This window comes from Narcine bancroftii, chromosome 3 (genome assembly GCF_036971445.1).
Source record: "Narcine bancroftii isolate sNarBan1 chromosome 3, sNarBan1.hap1, whole genome shotgun sequence".
NCBI classification, from domain to species: domain Eukaryota; kingdom Metazoa; phylum Chordata; class Chondrichthyes; order Torpediniformes; family Narcinidae; genus Narcine; species Narcine bancroftii.
In genome coordinates, this window is record NC_091471.1 from 360,683,832 (window position 1) to 360,706,190 (window position 22,359).

The window sequence follows — 22,359 nt, forward strand, 5'->3', positions numbered from 1 at the left end:
CACCACCCCCTTCGAAAGTGATTAAATGTATATTTCTGCACAGGATTCTAGCTGGCAGTGTTCTAGTTACCAGTAAATGTGATTCAAGGACATGTTTACCAGACTTGATTGCATGAAAAATCTCCTGAAAAATATTAACAGCGCCTTAACTTTACAGACTACACTGGAAGAGGACCATTGCTATGGGAAATGTTTTGATATTAGGTTTCAGCAGTAGAAATACCAGGCTATGAATTCAATGATCAGTGAAGAGATAAGCAATGCAGACGTGAAAATTGCAAAGACACAGAGATTAGCAGCATATTCAAACGGCACAAAATTGCCATCTTTCTTGCAGGGTGTAAGAACACAAACTACTCTGCCAAGAACTTGGACCGATCAAATTTTAAACTCGTTTCCCAGATGACAGGAAATGCCATGCCTATCCAACACTGGACCAAAAAACTTTGCTTTGGGGTGAATTTTATGGATTTTGGGCTGCTGATCTGAAAAATCCCCTGAAATTTTCCTATCATTACCATTTTTTTTTTAGATACATGTATTTTTGTGATTTCCTGTTGTATTTTAAGTCTACTTCAAACACCCAAAATCATGAAATGCAGCAGGTCATTGAAAATTCATCTTCTACAGTCACACTTGGACGTCTTCCCTGCTGGCCTCGGTGCAGTCAGTGACGGACATGGTGAAAGGACATTGCGCCATGGAAAAGCGGTATCAGGGCAACTGGAATCCATCAATGCTGACCGAATATTGATAGACACTGACACAAGAGGCATCAGATGCTGAGTACAAACAAAAATCAACAGTAAAAACTTTTTAGGTCTGTTGATTGTGTCAGCATGTGTGAACATGCTAAATTCAATAATAGCCTCAATGACTGGGATCAAGAATGAATGGGAACGGGATTTGAAAATAAATCATTAATGATGTCAAGGCTGTATTCGACAAGATGTGGGGCCCATCTGTGGATCTCTGTCACAACTTGAAGATTTAGTTGCGTGAATGCTCTGAGCATTCCCTGTCTGATGTCCGAGAGTTGCGACTCAATACATATCTGGGTAGGATTAGTAAGGGGGGGAGGGGTGTATTTTTTTTCTTTTTTAATTACTTCTAGAGAAAAATCAGGCTATAGTAGACAATAGTTAATCACAATATACAATAGGATGAAGATTTATAGTCATATGGGATTTTTAATTCTTTCTTATTTTCTGTTTAACATCAGAATCTGAGGTTTTGAGCAAGATATGTTGCCTGATAATTATGATTTATATTCTGTATTACAATTGTTATGTATATACTATAAATTTAATTATGTAATCAGTTATAAATCCTGTACAAAGGGTTTTTTTCTAATAAAATCAATAAAAATCTTTTTTTAAAGTTAATGTTTCTTCAACTTCCTCAATGATGGAGCAAATCAGAAATGATTTTGTGTTGAATTTGACGTTGTCCATCATAATCTCCACTACCCACCCCCCACCAAACCTTTTCAAAACAATTGTTGTCCAGTGATATCATGACTCAATTTTAAAAGTTACAACAGAGAACCAACCGTCACTTCATGGTGAGAAAATTTATATGGACCAACAAAAAAAAATTCAAGCTGTGAAGTGAACTCAACACAAGTCAGGCAAGATCTCACCCGAAAACATCTGCTGTCTCTTTCCCTCCATCAACCTCAAACCACTCAACCAGAGTCAATATCTCATGAATATGGTGGCATTATTAATTCCACATCATTTCACCAGTCAGTTGCTGGAACACTAGATTCTCTCAAATTTTAAAATGAAAGATGAGATAGAATAGGAAGAAAATAGAGAGTCTAGTTGTTGACTGCCGGGAATAAAAACCTCTCCCTCAATGTCAGCAAATCAAAGGAACTAGTTATCTACCTGAGGAAGCAGAGTGGAGCACATGCCCCTCACTGTATCAACGGTGTTGAGGTGGAGAGCCATGTTTTAAGCATACATATTGCCAACCTATCCTGTTCCACCACCCTGCTGCTATGATCAAGGAGTGTGACAAAGGTTCACAAGACTTGTGGCTCAGATGGAGACTCAAGAGACTGCAGATGCTGGAATTTAAAGCAAAGAGCAGACTGCTGGAGGAACAGCAGCTCAGTGGACCACCCCCCCCCCCCCCAAACCACCCCAGTCCTGATGCAGGGCCTCATCTGGAAATGCCAACAATCCCTTTTGGTCTCCAGAGGTGATGACCCATTTAGGTTTATTCCAAGGAAGGCAGGATTGCCATTAGGTGTTAGAATGAGAAGAAAAGGACTAAATTCCTCAGAGTTTCAAATAAACTTGTCCGAACTGACAAAACTTTCAAATTCTCCACCCCATGGTGAGTATGGAAGATCAGTTCATTCAAAATGGAGATTGACAGAATACTGGCCATTAACAGAATCTAAGGGCATGGAAAAATTCTGGGAAATAGTACTGAGGTAGAAAATCATGGTCTTGATGAATGGTTAAACAGTCTCAAAATGAATATGTGTCATTCTCCTGTTTCCATTTCACACACTTTTATGTTATTTGTTTGTTAAGTTGGTGAACCACGGAGAGCAAGTGGACCCTGGTACATCTACATTGCTAGTTGCCTCAAATTAGGAAAGGAGAAGGGAAATAACTTGACTAGAACCCACTCTGATCATTAAAGAGGAGCACTTGCTGGTCGTTAGCACATGCTTGGCGAGTCCCGGAGAGGTGCAGCCTTAATGCACCCCAAATAAATAGCTACCAACATTTTTAATGAAGCTCACATGATATAGGCAGCTACAGAGTACATCGGCATGCAATTCTCTTCCTGTACCTACCCAAAGAGAGGCAGAAAGCAATGCTCAGGGAACTCAATTTTATACGATGATGAAATGCCATAGTTCTTTCTGCAGAAAGAAAATTCCCCAGGCGAACAGGATGTGAAGATCACTGACCATCGACAAAGGAACATTCCATGACATCATGCACGTCTATGCCAAATTTTGTCTGATGTTACACTCTGTCCTACAAATAAATGCCAAAAGTATTGGTTTACAGTCAATAAAGTGCCAAAGGCACTATTTTATGACATTCTCAGTGCCCCTGCTATATCCCACAGCCAGACTACACGTTAGCAAAAGGCTGAGGTTAAAAATAGAACAGTTGAACAAAAACAGCAACAAATTATATATTTTAAAAAAGCACCAGGTTAGGGAGATTAGTTCAGCTTGGAAGAATGTTTTCTGAGCAACACATTTCCTCTTTGTGATTTATTTGTCTAAGTGGCAAGAACACCGACTTGATAATTTAGCATGCATGCACCAGTCCAAAAAATATGGCTTCATCATTTAACAACGTCAGAAATTTCCATTCATATTTCTTCATCATTTTATCCTACCACACAAGAGATTTTGCCTTGGATCAAATTGTGCCGCAAATATTTCCCGGCTCAGCTTATCATCCAGTTATAAGTTCTGTGGGTGATTGTAGATTAGTTTAAAAGGTGAAATGATGATTTCAGAGCAAAACTCTCTCTCTTATAGTCAGAGCAAAATTAAATGCACTTCATTACTTAACTCACCTTGTAGTGTAAGGATGCAAAGTTCCTTTAAAATATCCTCTAAGCTAGATGCTTCAGCAAGAATTGATTGAATGTTAATGGTAACCTTGAACCAAGATACAATTAAAAACTTTGTTTTTTTTGTGCTATCCAGGCAAGTCAACTCATTCAACAGGTAGTACAATGGGAACAAATAAATAAACAAACAGCAGCACAGAGAGAACTGTTACATTAGTCTAAAATTGCAGGGTACAGAGAAAAGTTAAAAACTGTTCAAGGCAGTGCAAGATCCATTTAAAGAGTCTGATGACAGTTGGAAAGACACTGTTCTTTTGAGCAGGACGTTTCGGTTTTCAAGCACATGCATCTTCAGCCCAAAAGGAGTGCAGACAAAAGAGTAGGATCAGGTTGGAAAGGGTCCTTCAGCAAGGATGTTGCTCATTTAACACATGGCCAAAACCATGAGATCAACTTTGTTGTCCAAGTCCCCAATCCATATATACAAAGCTGCTTTAAAAGATCCCATAATCTGGATGCTTCAATGTGAATTGATTGAATTGCTCATTCATCACCCGAAACAAAATACAGTTTGAAAACTTCATTTTGTGAGCTATCCAGACAACCCAACTCATTCAGCAGGTTGCACAACGGTCACCAACAAATACCGGTAAATAAACAACAGCACAGGGACTATTACATTAGTCTAAAACTGCAAGGTATAGCAAAAAGGTTAATAACAGTGAACGGCAGTGTGAAATCCATTTAGAATCTTCTTTGAAATGGAGGTTTGGGCTTTCAAGCACATACATCTTCCGCCCAAAGGAGGTGGGGACGAAAGAGTATCACCAGGATTGTTAGAGTCTTTTAGTAATGTTAAAGACTTTCCCAGCACAGCAGGAGGTCTAGGCTGAGTCAATGGAGGGGAGGTTATTTTCATGATGGCTTTATCTGCATTTACATCTCTCTGCAGCTTCTGATGTTTTTGTACAAACTGTGATGCACTCAGACTAGATATTTTCTACAGTGCATCTGTAAGAATAACTAAGAGACTTCAGGGAGATGCTAGATTTCCTCAGGCCTCAGAAAAGTAGTCTTTCGTGGTGGGACCAATGCAAATTGCTGGTGATATTTACTCCCAAGTCCATCTCCACAGCACTGTTGACATGACATAATTATAGGTTAATTTCCAGTGCATGGATTACTCGGCTGCTTCTACTCTAGGAAATGTTTTTCAGCTGTTGTATGGGAAGAGCAACAAGTCTGGACACAGGCTGAATCTTTATTAAAACACGCAAGGGGAATTGCAACAGGGATAACACACACTTCTACTCTCAATCACAAAACACAATACAGGCATACCTTGTAAAATACAATTAATACATTCCAAACAAATTTAGTGTTAAGGAAAGCCACACTGTTCAAAAAGCATTATTACAATGTACTTTAATGTAATATGTTCCAAATCTATAATTATTTATTCTTATACCAAGATCTCTTATGCAAACGTGCATAAAATATTTAAAAGGGATATATAAAACTGAAAAATAACAAAGGTCTTTATTGTAGACAAGTGAACGTTGTTTTTTAAGAAAATATTCGTTTAATGTAGCTTGCACTTCTTCAGTTCCAGCTGCCCTCTGCCCGCCTCCAGTAAACTCAGCCTCCAACGCTCATTGTGCACAATCCATCAGGTGAGGAAGGGGTGGGGGTGAAGGTGGTCTCGGGGCTGCGGAGACGCAGAGCCAAGTGATCGTTGGATGCCTGCCTTCGGCTTTGTTTGAAACAACATTTGCCTGAAGTTTCATGATGGCATCACGGTGACAGCTCGGGGCGGCAACCGCCTGCCTGGGACAGCGACCTCCAGGGACTGTATCGTTGGGACGGTGACCAACCACGTTTTATCAAAACCGTGTTAATCAAGGTATGCCTGTATAAATCAGTCACATCAGTCTTACCACTACCAATACTAGCAACTGTGTCCAGACTTTTAACAACCAAGGATTACAATATGCCACCCACTGTTCCTTGTCTAACGTGGGCACAGCTTCAATGCTATCTAACAGCCCTGATACCCCGTGTAGTGCACACCTTACTAACAACTTTTCCATTGTTGTCTACAGTACGCATCCTGGAGTGGAGCAGGGTTTGTCTCAAAACCGAATAGCAAAAAGAGAAAAAGCTACTGCACACAGTGAACTTTATATTACAGTAAGCTGGAGGGTCCAGCCCAGGTCATCACTAGGTGCTTAAAGGAGCCAGTGGTCAGTTGGGCAGAATCCAACCTTGATTGGCAGGTGATACGACTTCCAACTAGGTTCCAGGAAAAGAGGTTTAGTGACCCTCCACATTCCCACTGGGTTCCAGGTGGAGGGACCACATGACCCTCCACAATCCACACTACCACCAAGTTCCAGACAGAGAGATCACATGACCCTCCACAACCCACACTACATCAGCATAATTCACCTCCGCTTTTGGCATCGTTAGGTGAGGCCTTGTTTCAACATCACTAAACAGAAGGCAGCCCAGATGAGAATCCAGCACTCATCATAAGACTAGAGAATCAATATGACATTTTACTTCAAGGCAAATGTCTGCTGCTCTACAAGTCCCCAGGTCCGCATCAAATTTGCTCACAACCTCATTCATCTCCAGATCAACCAATCTCAACCTTTTTTGGTGATGGTCCCCCTAGGACATTACTCAAAGTTTATGGGGCCCCTTCCCGATGAAGCTGTCAAGTTTTGGGGTTTTTTCCGTATTTCTCTCCTACTGACTACATAAAAATATTAATGTTACGTGAGGTGAAAATAAAACAAGCTTTTCACTAACACGTGCTGTGTTCTTCAGGGGGTTGGTGGAGGACCACCATTGAGAATGGCTGCTCCAGAAGATAGATCCCTCTTTCTATGTTGAACATAAACACATTTCACATGCTAGTATTGGCATCAACTCACATACATATCGATACACATGGAAAAGGCCAATGTTCCATGGGTTCAAAATGTACAGCAGTGAGCAGCTTTGGAAGAATTTAAGAAATCCACAGTATTTGGTGTAAAATATAAATTGAAATCAACATTTTCCACATGCATTAAACACATTCAAAACCAGACTTCATTGGCTGAACAGTTTGCACAAAATAACTCAAAGACTTTGATTTTTTAAAAATTATGTTGAATGAATGATGTCACAGATCTAAAATTCGGATCCCTTTGTTTTAGAAGTCAGACAACTGCAAGGTTAAAATTCAGACTTTTTTTTGAACGTCAAATCAAAGAGCAATCTGTTGAAGACTCCAATTTCCTGAACCCAACAAAGAACACTAGGTACTAGTTACATTTCAGATTAATCTTCAGTTCTTGATCATAAACTGTTGCACAAAAAAAACATAAGGTCAGCGATGCCTGGTGATGTCTGGAAAGCCTTGCGTAATCTACATTATGCAGGTGTGCAGACGGCACCTGCATGCACAACCTGGGTGAGGCTTGTACAAAACCAGCACTGCAATATTCAACACTCAAGAGGTTTTATGGCACATTGCAAAACAAGTGGAGTAATGAGTCAGGAGATCATTCGATCCGACAGGGCCTCAGACTATTTCAAAGTGATATTCTTGCAAACAAACATTTGATGTAGTAGTTTTACTTTGGAGAACACTGTGGCTGAATAAGAATAATAATTAGAGTTTAATAATTTAAAACCACTTTTCCTCCAAATTGATCATATTAAATGTCATACTGAAACTTAGTGTCAGAGTTCGGCACTCAAGTTAATCCGCCAGCTGTTCTGATTTGCATTTATAAAAAAATGTTCAAGAGGGAAAGTTTCAAGCTATCAGAGAGAAACTTAGCTCAACTTTCATTATTTGAATAAGCTCCAAACAGACAATACCCTCTCAGAATAGCTTCCAATGGAAGTCACTTGACGGTTCAGAATCAGAAGGTTCCTCACTGAGCAAGAGAATCTCAGGTAGAGATCATAAATTTGCTGCGATCTGTATGTAGAAGGAGCAAGAATAATGTCTCCCTCTGGCCCATCCCAACGATATGCATTCCCAAAATACTTTTAAGATGGTGTAATATCTCAAGTTGCTTCAGAGGAGAGTAAGCAAATCTGTCAGAAAGAGTTTCACAGTGGTTTCAGAGACATGAGGCAATCACTTGCCAATTTGCAACTGGAATTTTTCCCTGATGAGCATGGTTGCAACTTCATGGTACCTAAAATTTCAGAACAATTTGTTTCCTCTAACAAATGTCATTTTATTCTTTGGGCAATGAAGATGCACCAAAAATTAAAACCACAACTCCACTTCGATGTGTCGTGGCTAGAATGTGTTTTAGATGCAGTCCATAGAAGATTGGACACAGTGCAGAGATGGAGTATCCAGTCTTGGCAAAGCCCATCTTGCAACATGCAGTTGTGATTAACTGTAACTTTTCATTTAACCCAGGCTGATCCATTACGTTCCAAAATTTGGCAGTATATTCTTATCTAATCATTACCCTATTGTTGTGGTACTGAACACATTAAGTGTTTGCGCATGACGCTCTTTAATTTGAGTGGTACTGGGAAATTGCTGACAATAATTTAATGGATAAGAAAGCTTCTGATTCTGGACCAGAAATTTTCACTTGGGTCCTTTCGACTCCATGAATTATGATAGAAGGAATCAAACAAAAGGAGTAAGGGTTGATAGTACAGGACCGAAATTCAGTCCATGTGGAATCAGACTAACATTTTCCCCCTTCATGGAGCATCTGCAAAACTTATTGAATGGAGTTCAACATCTACAATTGTTTATGCCTTTCCTTTCACCCTCCCCCTATGATGCTCTTACTTGGTTAGTTGCCCATGGCTGCAGTTCATGGAGAAGTCACATGGAATTATCCCTATGGCCCAGTCCACGTTTGCCAGCCGCAGTCCCTGTTCATTAAATATTAAATGGCTTCTGCTTCAATTGTTTAATTCTGAAACTACTTCACTGACCGAGAATCAAGTAGAAAAACAATTCTCTCATTATTGGTCCGAAATTACATTTTTATGTTCCTTACCCAGCATAGAGGAGAAATTTCCAGAATTTGAAAAAAAAACTGCAGATGTTGGAATTCTGACATCAACTCTAAAAATGGTGGCCAAACTCAGCAATTCAGGCAGCATCCGTGGAACTAAGAACACAAGAAACAGGAACCAGAGTAGGCCATCCATCTGGTTGATCCTGTTCCACCATTCATGGCTTATCTGATGGTATACTCATCTCCACCCACCTGGGTTCCCCTATATCCCTCAATTCCCCTATTATGTAAAAGTCTACCCAATCTTGTCCTAAATATATTTACTGAGGTGGCCTCCACTGCTTCAATGGGCAGTGAATTCCCCAGATTCACCACCCTCTGGTAAAACCTGTTTCTCCTCATCTCCATTCTAAATACTGCATACTTACCTGAATCTTGAGACTATGTCCTCTAGTTCAAGTCTCCCCCACCAATGGAAACAACTTACCTACCTCTACCTTATCTATGCCTTTCATAATTTCTATGATCCCTTCTCATTCTTCTAAATTCCAGTGAGTACAGGCCCAGATAACTCAATTTCTCATCTCTGGAATTAACCTGGTGAAAGGGAAGTAATTTATGATTCAGGTATGGGACACTTCATTAACTACTGATGAAAGGTTCTGAATCCAAAATGATGGCAACTTCTCTTTCTGCTTCCCGCCCCCCCACCACCAGTGGTAAACCACTGTAATGTATAATTATTTGGTCAAGCATGCCTATTGGCCAGTTGTACCTGTGCCACCCCCTCCCCCCCCCTCCACCACAGGCTCCTGTATAAAGGTGGCTGTTCCCCAGCCCCCTGCAACTCAGTGCAGGGCTGCTAAACAGTAAGGATATGCAAAGTTCTCAAGTGAATTAAAGCCTATTGGTTTCTCCACAATAGTCTCCTGAGTGATTTATGGCGCATCAGGCACCATCGCAAAGTGGTATCACACTCATGGGTGGAGTCAGAAAAAATAACAATCAAAAAGGTTTCTTTCACTAAGCAAGGTGCAGGGAGCCAACAATAGCACCACAAGCCTCTGTCCTGCTTCTCACGGTAACCATCACCTAATAATATTCTAGACAATCCGCAAAATGTTTTGGTCACGGTCGATTAAGGAATCAAGCTTCAGATTTGAAGTGAAATAAAATTAAAAATCGTCATCCTATCTTGCACTTATTACTTATTAATTATTGAATCTATGCCTTGTTTCTATGAGGTACAGCCAGAATCTAATGCATCAAGAAGGGAAGAGTTAATACAGTAAAATGCCTGGTATCCTGAATTCAAGCAACCAGTGAAAAAAGAGGAATATAAATTTAAATAATTAAAATAAATAAGATTAAAATAATAGGTAAAAAATGCGCACCTTTAAAATTCCAAAAGTAAATGTTCTCTAAAGTAATACATAAACCTTTGGGAAAGATGGGAGCAAATATTTAGCCAGCGGAGAGCCTTGGTCGGGCTTTGCTCATAGCAATAAATAAACTTATATGAAACAGCAATGAGGTTGCCCAGGATGAAGAGCCAGTTGATGCCTCTTGCTATACATATGACAATCACAGTACGGAAACAGGCCATATCGGCCCTTCTAGTCCGCACCAATTTTTGTTGGAGTGACTCAATTAAAATGTCTCCTAGTCTCTGCTTAGAAAAAATTACCCTAGTCAGAGGCTTCATCTGTAAATGAGGCTGGGGGGAGTTAATTATCTATAATGTTATTGTTCACATTTCAGGCGATGCCGTGGAGGGGGAGGAACCTGCAGATGCAGCGATGGTTAAATGTTTTCAAAGAATGTGACTGAAAATAAAGCAAAATGCTTTAAGGTTTATATATTCATGCAAATGAAGTTTGCTTAGTGTAAATACAGTCTAGTATTTTTGCCTTTTAAACTTTTTATTCTGAATGCAGGTGTATTAGTTAGGATATCGCAGCCGTGACACACAGGGCCGGTTTGCCTGCGTATCGATGTGCACAAGGCATTGTAAGAGTGAGTCACAAGCAGGGTTGCAGGTCTGATCTAACAAACATTGGTACCCTGTTATCTGATATTGTTACCCAGATATTGGTACCATATCTGCCCTCATTCTTCAAACAGCAGCAGTTGAAATCATGAAAATGAATAATGAAATTAACTGCCAAGGGTTTCATCCAACTTTTCAGATTGCATTTAAAGAGCAAGTGCATTCGCTAAGAATTATTTTTTCAACAAAAATCCCTGTGGCAGAAAGTCTTCAATCATCGACATCCCTCGTGCACATGTACAGCTGGCAAAGTCTTCCACACACCTTTGTCCTATACTTTGATCTACATTCAATGCTAATAAAGAGAAATTTAGAATTTAAAAAAATCTTAAACAACACAGATTTGGCTACATGTCTAATTAATATTCAAGAGACGTAAACTCCCTTAAAGGGCTGTTTGCTATTCTGGATGCTTTATTCCAATCTCAGAAAGGCAACAACAGAGAGAATGTAAATGCAAGCTTTGCAAATAAGATGTCAGATAAGACATACACAATGCTTATTGGGTGATAGGTCAGGAAAACGCTGCTGTCTGGTTGGCTCCCTGGCAAGCACCAATTCCAGAATTCCTATTTTTTAAGTGCAAGTTCCATTTCATGGCGATACTAAGTCTCAGCTCATGTGGCTTTCACAGCAAAGCTTGCCAGCTCAGACTTGAACAGGGGTTGGGAGGTGGGATGGAGGGGGAATAAAAACAATCGGAGTTGCTTCCACTTCTACCGAATATGGTCGGGAAACCACTACAAGAGAACCAGACAACAGTAAGGATTTCTCATTCCCATATATCCAAAGAGATGAGCCAAAAATCTGAGATAATGACCAAAGATAATAAGAGTTCGTTTATGCCATTTATTGCATCTGCTCATTTACAGAATTTTTCAGCTGTTAAACATGAAAATGTGCTTTCAAATAAATGGTGTCACATCTGTTTACTCCTGTTGCTGTACAGCAAAAAAAAATGCACCTTGTTCTCCAAAGTTTAAGCAGGCCTCAAGGTGATTCAAACGAGGTCAAGGCAGAGTGGTTTTCAAAGAAACTTTGAAACAAAACACACACAGCTGATAATCATACAGTGGTTGGATACAGTCCATCGATAGCTTTGCTTTCGGCCAACAGGTCAAGTAATTGAGTTTCACTAAACGAGACTCATGCGTATCGTACATTTCTCATTAACATGAAGATATCTCCGATAACTGTGAGTTCGCTTCTGTTCTTTTTTTCATCCCCCAAATCCTCCACGTAGAGTGGGGAAACTTGGGATACTTGCCAAAAAGTAAACTAGCACAGATGCTGGAAGTAAGAACTTTGGAGAGAAAAGGCTGGAAACATCCAGCAGGCCAGATGGCATCCTTGAAAAGGGGGGGGGAGGAGGAGTCACGTGATGGAGTAGTGGCCGGACGGTGAACTCCAGCCCTCTCCAGAAAAGTCGGGAAAAACGAGAGAAAATACAAAGGCACAGAAATACAAGTTAAAGAAAAGTGAATATAAAGGTGGAAAGAAGATGGAGACAAAAGGAGAAAAATCAAAATCAACGGAAAGAAGAGAGGAAGAGAAGACAACGGAGGAAAAAGGTGAAGGCCTTACCTGTCCGAAGAGGCCCGCTGCGGAGAGAAGACCCCACTACCTCAGGTCGGTAGAAAGAGAACTACAACAATGGCTCACAGAGCCGAGTAAAAGTGCGCAACCGCGCATGCGCGACTCCTCGCGCATGCGCGACTCCTCGCGCATGCGCGATGCGCATACAAAAAAACACACCGACGGGAGGGGGGACCAGCTGGGGAGTCGATCTCCACAGCCGGCAACGACAGCTGCAGAACACCTGCAGCAAGAAGACACCACAGAAGACAATGGAAACAAGAAAGAAGAGGAGGAAAGGGCAGCAAAGAAACAACAGATGGTCAACCTAGAGGAAGAAGAAGAGGAAGAGGAAGAGTACAGGGAAATAGAAGAAGAAAAGATAGGCAAGGTAAAGGAGGTACTTGCTCTTGTTAGAGGATACATGGAGTCATTTAAAGAATGGCAAACACAGGAATTCAATGATTTAAGAAGAAGAATAAACAACACAGAAAAGAAAATAAATAAAATGGATATGACCTTAACAGAAATGGGGAAAAAAATGGACAAGATGGAAGAACGGGCAATAGCAGCAGAAATGGAGGTAGAAGACTTAAAAAAGAAATTGGAGGAATCTAATAAAAAAACTAAAGAGACACAAGAATTACTAGCCCAAAAAATAGATATAATGGAAAATTATAACAGAAGAAATAACATAAAGATAGTGGGCCTTAAGGAAGATGTAGAAGGCAAGAATATGAGGGAGTTTATAAAAGAATGGATCCCTAAGGCCCTAGGATGTCCAGAACTACAGCAAGAAATGGAAATAGAAAGGGCACATAGAGCATTGGCCCCTAAACCACAACCACAACAAAAACCAAGATCTATTGTAGTAAAATTCCTAAGATATACTACAAGAGAAAAGGTGCTGGAGAAGACAATGGAAAAAGTAAGAGAGGGCAACAAACCACTGGAGTATAAAGGGCAAAAAATCTTCATTTATCCAGATATAAGCTTTGAACTCCTAAAGAAGAGAAAAGAGTTCAATGCAGCAAAAGCGATTTTATGGAAGAAAGGATATAAATTTACACTGAAGCATCCTGCGGTATTGAAAATATTTATTCCAGGACAACAAAACAGACTATTCTCGGATCCAGAAGAAGCACGAAAATTTGCAGAACAATTACAAAAATAGACTGAGGGATGAAGACGGGTAATGAGAGCAAAAATTATCACGATTGATATGTATGTGGGTAAAGACAAAAATAGACTGAGGGATGAAGACGGGTAAGGAGGGTAAAAATGACCACGATTGATATGTATGCGGGTAAAGAGGTATAAGAGTGAATAGAGACAACGGGCATATGTGAAAGTATCTGTAATTAGAGGAAAACATAGAAAGTATAGACAAGAATTAATAAGGGAAGGTAATGGAATAGAGAGAATAAGGAGGGAACTAAAAGAGTGACCTTTGTGACATATAAAAAACGAAATCTTTTCTGGGGGGGGCTGGGTGGGGGGAAAAGAGCGGTCACTGCAAAATCAGTTGACGCTTGCGAGTGGATTCGCAAATCCAAATGGAGAGGGGAGATGTGGTTGTCCGACAAGGGATAAAGGGCAACTCAGGAGGGGAAGGGGAGATTGGGGATAAAGAAGATAGAAATAGGAGAATAAGGAAAATGTTGGATGTTGTAGGAATGTTGTCTGGTAAAGAGTTGAAAATAAGAAAACAGAAATGGAAAAGGAGGAAAGGTAATGATGGAAAAACGGAAAGAGAAGATAAACAAAATATAAAATGGCTACGCTGAACTATATGACTCTAAATATTAATGGAATACATAACCAAATTAAAAGGAAGAAACTACTAAATTTACTGAAAAAGGAAAAAATAGATATAGCATTTGTCCAAGAAACACATTTAACTGAATTGGAGCACAAGAAATTAAAGAGAGATTGGGTAGGACATGTAACAGCAGCATCGTATAATTCAAAAGCAAGAGGAGTGGCTATATTAATTAGCAAAAATGTGCCATTTAAAATAGAAGAGGAAATAATAGATCCAGCAGGGAGATATGTTATGATAAAATGTCAGATATATTCAGAGCTTTGGAATCTACTTAATATATATTCACCTAACGAAGAAGATCAAAAGTTTATGCAAGATATCTTTTTGAAGGTAGCTAATACGCAAGGGAACATACTAATAGGAGGGGATTTCAATCTGAATTTGGATCCAAATATGGATAAAACGGGGAAAAAAATTAACAGGAAGAACAAAGTAACCAAATTTATAATTAAATCAATGCAAGAAATGAAACTTGTGGACATATGGAGGAAACAAAACCCAAAAGAAAAGGAATACTCATACTACTCGACTAGACATAAAACATACTCAAGGATAGACCTATTCCTGTTATCAGCCCACATACAAGGGAGAGTTAGGAAAACGGAATATAAAGCTAGACTATTATCGGACCACTCACCCCTGTTACTGGCAATAGAGCTAGAAGACATCCCTCCAAGAATGTATAGATGGAGATTAAACCCCATGCTACTTAAAAGACAGGATTTTAGAGAATTTATTGAAAAACAATTAAAAATGTACTTTGAAGTAAATACGGAATCAGTGGAAGATAAGTTTATACTATGGGACGCAATGAAAGCATTCATTAGAGGGCAAATAATAAGTTATGCAACCAAGATGAAGAAGGACTATAATCAGGAAACAGAGCAGTTGGAAAGGGAAATAATAAACATAGAAAAAAAATTAGCAATAAAGGAAGATACAACCAAAAGAAGAGAATTGGCGGATAAAAAAATAAAATATGAAACATTACAAACATATAAGGTGGAGAAGAATATAATGAAGACAAAACAGAAATATTATGAACTAGGGGAAAAAACACACAAAATCCTAGCATGGCAGCTTAAGACAGAGCAAACTAAGAAAACGGTATTGGCAACAAGGAAAAAAGACAAACAAATTACATATAATCCAAAAGAAATTAAGGAAAACTTCAGAGAATTCTATGAACAATTATACCGAACCGAAAACGAAGGGAAAGAAGGGAAAATAGATGAATTTTTGACTAAAATTGAACTACCAAAACTACAAATAGAGGAACAAAATAAATTAACAGAACCATTTGGAACAGTAGAAATACAAGAGATAATAAAAAATTTACCAAATAATAAGACACCAGGAGAGGATGGACTCCCAATAGAATTCTACAAAACATTTAAAGACCTAATAATACCGCCCCTCCTGGATGTAATCAACCAGATTGATGAGACACAAAACTTACCAGATTCATGTAAAACAGCAATAATTACAGTGATACTAAAACAAGGGAAAGATCCACTCTCACCAGCGTCATATAGACCAATATCTTTGCTAAACACAGATTATAAGATAATAGCTAAACTATTAGCGAACAGATTAGCAGAACAGGTACCGAAAATGGTAAATTTAGACCAAACTGGATTTATCAAAAAAAGACGCACAACAGACAATATTTGTAAATTTATTAACTTAATTCATGCAGTAGAAGGAAATAAAGCACCGGCAGTAGCAGTTGCTTTAGACGCAGAGAAGGCCTTCGACAGAGTAGAATGGAATTACTTGTTCAAAGTATTGCAAAAATTCAGTTTACCGGAGAAGTATATTAATTGGATTAAAGCATTATATAAGGGACCGTTAGCGAAAGTGACAGTAAATGGACATGTATCAAAGCAATTTAACTTAAGCAGGTCAACGCGGCAGGGATGCCCACTATCACCATTATTGTTTGCGCTAGCTATAGAACCACTAGCAGAATCGATAAGAAGAGATAATAATATAAAAGGAATAAAAATAAAAGACAGGGAATATAAAATCAGTCTGTTTGCGGATGATGTGATAGTGTACTTAACAGAACCAGAACTATCAATAAAAGAACTATATAAGAAATTGAAGGAATATGGAGAAGTGTCGGGATACAAGATAAACGTAAATAAAAGTGAAGCAATGCCTATGAATAACGCGGATTTCTCAAAATTTAAGGAGGAATCCCCATTCAGATGGCAAACGCAGGCAATAAGATACCTAGGTGTGCAAATAAACAAAAATCTAGGCCAATTATATAAACTCAATTACAATCCACTAATGAAAAAACTACAGGACGATTTAGAGCATTGGAAAGAGCTACCACTAACACTGATAGGAAGGATAAACTGTATTAAAATGAACATTTTTCCAAGGATACTATACTTATTTCAGGCATTGCCAATACAACTGACAGAAAAATTCTTCAAAGAGTTAAAGAAAATAATAAGGAGATTTTTATGGAGAGGGGGGAAACCGAGGATAGCACTAGACAAATTAACAGAATGGTATAAACAAGGAGGCTTACAATTGCCAAACTTCAAAAATTATTATAGAGCCGCACAATTAAGGTACCTATCAGATTTTTATCAAACAAGGGAAAAACCAGACTGGACGAGACTAGAATTAGATAAAATAGGGGAAAAGATACCTGAACACATATTATATAAATGGGACGAAAAATTGGTACAACATAGAACTTCTCCAGTATTACACCATCTCCTCAATATATGGAAGAAGATACATGTAGAAAGAAATAAAATAAATTACCAAATACCAAAACTAATATTGACGCAAAATAAGCTACTCCCTTTTACAATAGACAACCTTGCCTTTAGAAAATGGGAAAAAAAAGGGATTAAAAGAATAGAAAATTGTTTTTCAGGAAGTAGATTCTTATCCTTTGAACAAATGAGAGATAAGTACAATATAACGGGAGATACAGCGCTGGCATATTACCAACTGAGATCCTACTTGAAAGATAAATTAGGAAGCAACTTGAGTTTACCAGAGGGAAGTAACCTTGAATATGTGATTACAGATACAATGTTAATCAAAAGATTTATAAAAAATATGTATATTAAACTGCAAGAAAAGGAAAATGAGGAAACAAATGGTAAAACTAAACAAAAATGGGAACAAGATTTAAATATAAAGATAAAAAAGGAAACATGGGAGAAGTTATGCTCTGGAACGATGAGAAATACAATAAATACGAGGCTGCGTATGATACAATATAATTGGTTACACAGACTATACATTACACCGCAAAAGTTAAATAAATGGGACCCAACAGTATCTGATAGATGTTTTCGATGTAAAAAAGAAAGGGGAACAACAATTCATGCAATCTGGACATGTGAGAGAGTAGAAAAATTTTGGGATGATCTCAATCAGATATTAAATAAAATAACAGAAAACAATATACCAAAGAATCCAGAGATCTTTCTCCTAAGTAACATAAAAAATAAAGAATTTGGAATTGACTTGGAGGATGCACAAAAAAGATTTGTTAAGATAGCCCTAGCTGTAGCAAAAAAATGTATTATGTCAACCTGGAAATTGGAAGATAATTTGAAAATACAACAATGGTATATAGAAATGAATAAATGTATTCCATTAGAAAAAATAACATATAGTTTAAGAAATAATATTGAAATATTCGAACAAGTATGGGAGCCTTACATTAAATACAATAGCGAAAACCTACCGGGAACAAACATTACCTAAGTTGATGGAAGGAGAAGAGAAGAAAAAAATGGACTCAGTAGAATTTCTGGTGTATTTTTGTTGAATGACAACATTGTCTAACTGAATTAATGCAACCTAGATTGTATAACTAAAATGGATGAGAGGGGGGAGGGATGGGGGGGTGGCTTGGGAGGAGGGAGGGGGGAGGGAGAAAAAGTCACTGTAAATGTGTGGAAAAGAAAAAGTGTATATCATGGCTATTGTGATTTATGGTGTGAAAAATAAAAAATTTAAAAAAAAAAAAAAAAAAAAAAAAAAGAAAAGGGGGGGGGGTATTAAATAATTAGGCCCCAGGTGTAGTTTCCTCTGCAAATTCTGTTATGTTGAACCTAATGATACAAGAAATTACGGGGGACGCCAACAATTTAACCTGTTGTATCTGCTCCACCATCCACAAGATTGTGAGGAACTGCTGCTTCAGAAGTACTTTCCTGCGCTAATCTTTAACGAATGTCGAAAAAATCTGTCATTCTCTCTCTTGAAGATTCATGACCATCTGAGAGAAGAAGATTCTCATCTCCATCCTAAATGTCCGAGCCCTTCTTTTGATACTTCACCCATTGGGTCTTGCTACCTCATGCAGGGAAAACAACATATGGGTCCTGATATGGATCTCACAGTTAAGAAGTTCGCAATTTTTATTAAGATCCATTCTCTTTCTAAAAATCGAGGGACTATCAGCCTGGTTTGCTTGATCTCTCACAGGGCAAACTCCAACATTCCATAATCAGTCTTAAATCTCACAGCACTTCCCTGCAGGGTTTTTGTGTTTTCATGGGTAGAAGTCTAGAAGTACACATTATTCTCATCAACATTTCACCGGGAATGAAACAGGAGGGCCTTGCTCTTATTCTCAAATTATTTTGCAATAGATGTAAAACATTCCATGTCTTTATACTATTTACTCCAACCATTTAGTTTAGGTGATCTCATGGGTAAGTTTATGTCAATTTTCTATCAATTCCATTAATCTTATTCTTCCCCTTTTCCCACAATTTGTCCACGTAAAATCAACTCCCCCTTTTATACTTTTTCAAAGGGATAAATTAATGTGGTCATCACTTACCCCAATGAAAATTCTTTGGCTGAGGAAGGAAACCAGAGTACCCAGCAAAGCACATGCAGCCATAGGGAAAAACAGGCAAACTGCTCAGTCACCAGCCAAGCATGGAACCCTGATCCCTGAAGCAGTGTGATGCAGCTAAACGAGAGATGCATCTCTGTGCTGTACCAAAACTGTTTGTTTTAATTGTCCATTGTGATGCATTTTGAATGGTGAGTGCAGGGTTAACGGTTAGATAGTTAACAATGTGGAAGAACAGAGGGACCTTGGGTTCCAAATCCATGCAGGTTGATAGGGTAGTTAAGAAGGCCTATCGGATGCTGGGCTTCATTAATAGGGGGACTGAGTTCAAGTCATGTTGCAACTCTATAGATCTCTGGTGAGATGACCCTCAGAATATTGTGTTCACTTCTGTTCATCTCATGATAGGAAGGATGTGGAAGCAATGGAGAGGGTGCAGAGGAGACTTACCAGGATGTTACCTGTATTGGAAAATAAGCGTTATGAGGCAGGGTTAGCAGAGCTGGGACTTTTCCCTTTGGAGTGGAGAAGAATGAGAGGAGACAGAGGACTACAAGAATCTGAAAGGAATAGGGAAGGTGGACAGCCAGCACCTTTTTACCAGGGCAAGAATAGCAAACACATCTATAGAAAGGGAAGGGAGGAAAGTTTAAAGGAAATATCAGGGGTAGGTTAGTTAGTTAGTTATTTTTTTATTAACACAGACTTGTGGGTGCCTGGAATACCTTGCCAGGGGTGGTGGTGGAGGCTGAAATATTGGGAGCATTTTAGAGGCTCTTAAGATAGGCACATGGAGGAAAGAAAATAGAGGGTCACAGGGTATTATTGGTAGGAATATATAGGTCAGCACAACATCAAGGGGTGAAGGACCTGAACTGTAATGTTCTGTACACCATTTTACAAAAACAAATTTCTTCCAAAGTGGATGACCTTGCACATTTTGTCAATAAATATTTTATCTGCCATATCCATCCCTATTCACTTCGCCTCTCTAAATCCTTCCAAAGCCTCTCTGCATTTTTCTCAGTCACTCTCACCAAATTTGTTTAATCTCATGTGACTCCTTATCCAATGTCTCCAAATGGACAACATCCAATTGTTTGCCACTCTGTTTAGCAAGATACAAACAAAAAAAAAAGATACAATGGACTTGTCAAACAAATTCTTCTTTGCAAATTAATTTGGACTCTGCTCAGTCCTCTTGTTACAAGTGTCCCATTACCATTACATTAATTGCAGATTCCAGAGAAGGTGACCTCATGGGTAATTTCGTGGAGATTTTTTTTAAAAGAAGCAAGATCATAGTTCATAATAAGGGACGCATGCCTGAAACCAGCTCCTTTTACACTGCAGTGGGGTTTCCCCCCATATTCCTGTTTTGGTTTTGCTGTATAAAGTAACAGAATTCAAAGGAAAAGTATGGCAGAGAAGTTAAAGTGATTTTGCTTCACACTGTAATTCAGCAGAATCTAACAATTGCATCAAATGTTGCTCCCATTATCCTGTCAGGAAACCAATAAATGCAAATCCAATGACATTACTGCAATGCCATTATCAAAGCTTCTACTTTTTTTTGAAGTTGGTGGTTTAAAAATTAATTATAATTATAGCTTGATAAACATTTCTACAAAGACCGCTCTTTCATTTTCCGACAGACTGCGGTTATTAACTGCACTGTATCAATGGAACAGCTCTAATTCCTGACGTGTTCCATTTGTTGCTGTACTTACAAACTAAAAAAAATCCCGCTGGTGTCACAGTGGATGAACCCCGAGCTCCGGCAGGCTGTTTACTAATTGGTGAACAAGATTGCCTTTTAATTATTAGCTACCTGAACAAGATTTTTGAGGAGCTGAAGAGCGATCTCGTTCAGATTAGGTGACATTTGTTTATTAGGTGCTGACAAGATGGTTGGAGAAAAGTTGGCATAGAAATAATGGCAATCAAAGGTAGCTTTTAACTTGCATTCACTTTCAAGAATCGTTGATGATTTTGTACCTCCAATATTGTCTGACCACTTGAATGAAACCTGCTCTAATTGGCCAACTGAGTGACATACGGAAGTCTGCAGATGTGGTGATTGCAGTAAAAGCACACCGAAATGCTGGAAGAACTCAGCCAGGCTTTTCACCATCTATCGGAGACAAAGATACATTGCCGACATTTTTGGCCTGAGAGTTTCAAAGAATAAGCAGAAGGAGCAAAAATAAAGCAGGAAATCTCAGAATAGAGACACTGCTGGCTGAGGGAGGAGTCCAGACCAACAAAAGGTGTTAATTGGATAGGATCAGGGGAGAGGTGAAATTTGATTATCTGTGTGAAACGAGACAGGGAAAAGGGAGAGAAACAGAGCTGGGAGAAGGCAACAGGGGAGAAAAGAATGGGGCTGTTGTTTAACAAAAGCCAGAGGAGTCAATATTAATGCCATTCAGTTGGAGGGTGCCCATTCAGAAGATGAGGTGCTGTTCCTCCAATTGAGGCTGGTCTCAGTCTGGCAGTCCGTGAGACTATGGACTGATAGATCATCAAGGGAATGGAATGGGGAATTGAAATGGGAGGCCACTCGGAGATCCACACCATTACTGCGGACAGAGCCCAGGTGCCGAAAAAAGCCATCTCCCAATCTGCACGCAGTCTCTCCGATGTCGAGGAGGCCACATCGGATGCAGTAGATGACCCCTGCATATTCACAAGTGAAATGTTGCTTCACTTGGAAAAACTGTTTGGGCCCAAGATGGAGACAGAGAGAGATTGAAAAAAGGGAAAGTGTTGCAAGAGATGGACCCAGTGAATTTGAGGTCAGGGTGGAAGTTGATAGCAAAGTGGATAAAGGCAACGAGTTCATCATGGATACATGAGGCAGCACCAAAGTCGTCATCAACGTAGAAGAGAAAGAGTTGAGGGGCCTTGCCTGTGCAGACGTAGCATGGATTGCTCCACGTAGCCAACAAAAAGGCAGGCAAAGCTGGGGCCCATGGTGGTACCCATAGCTACCCCTTTGACCTGGAGAAAGAGGGATGAGTCAAAGGAGAAATTATTGAGGGTGAGGACAAGTTCTGCCAGCTGGAGGAGCGTGGTGGTGGAGGGGGACTGGTTGGGTCTATTATCCAGAAAGAAACAAAGAGCATTGATGCCTTCAGTATACAGATCTGATGACCAACGACTCAATCTCATACAAATGTACACATACTATCTTAAAAATGTATTTGTACAGCAATTCCAACATGATATATTGTGGTTCAGACAATACTTAGCTTTTTACACAAATTTTCGAGTGCCTTTGCACTGGTCAGAAAATTTGACTCCTGACTATTTGGGGATGTTGATGTGATCCATGGCATATTTTTCCCTCAAGCTGAGCTACTCCGAAATAACATCAACAGTTGTTCAATAGGCAACATCGGCAGCTTGATCTTTTTTCATTCCGGTTGTCTGAAAAGCAATGGTTCTTATTTCCCCCTTAGTAAAGTTAGATTTAATTAATCCCCATTTCTCCTGAAAC

At 39.1% G+C, this 22,359-nt stretch overlaps 1 long non-coding RNA gene across 10 annotated transcripts in view; it reads right to left on the reverse strand.

Annotated features, from left to right (window-relative positions):
• Positions 1-22,359, reverse strand: part of LOC138759500 (uncharacterized) — a 245,767-nt gene that overhangs the window by 73,140 nt on the left and 150,268 nt on the right. Inside the window, exon 1 of one of the 10 annotated variants that reach the window (XR_011354884.1) lies at positions 18,840-18,892. The exons of 8 other annotated variants lie outside the window; for them this stretch is intronic. This is a non-coding gene — a long non-coding RNA (uncharacterized lncRNA). Of the gene's footprint in view, positions 1-18,839; positions 18,893-22,359 lie in introns of those variants that run through there. One more of the 10 variants, XR_011354883.1, reaches the window with a different exon arrangement.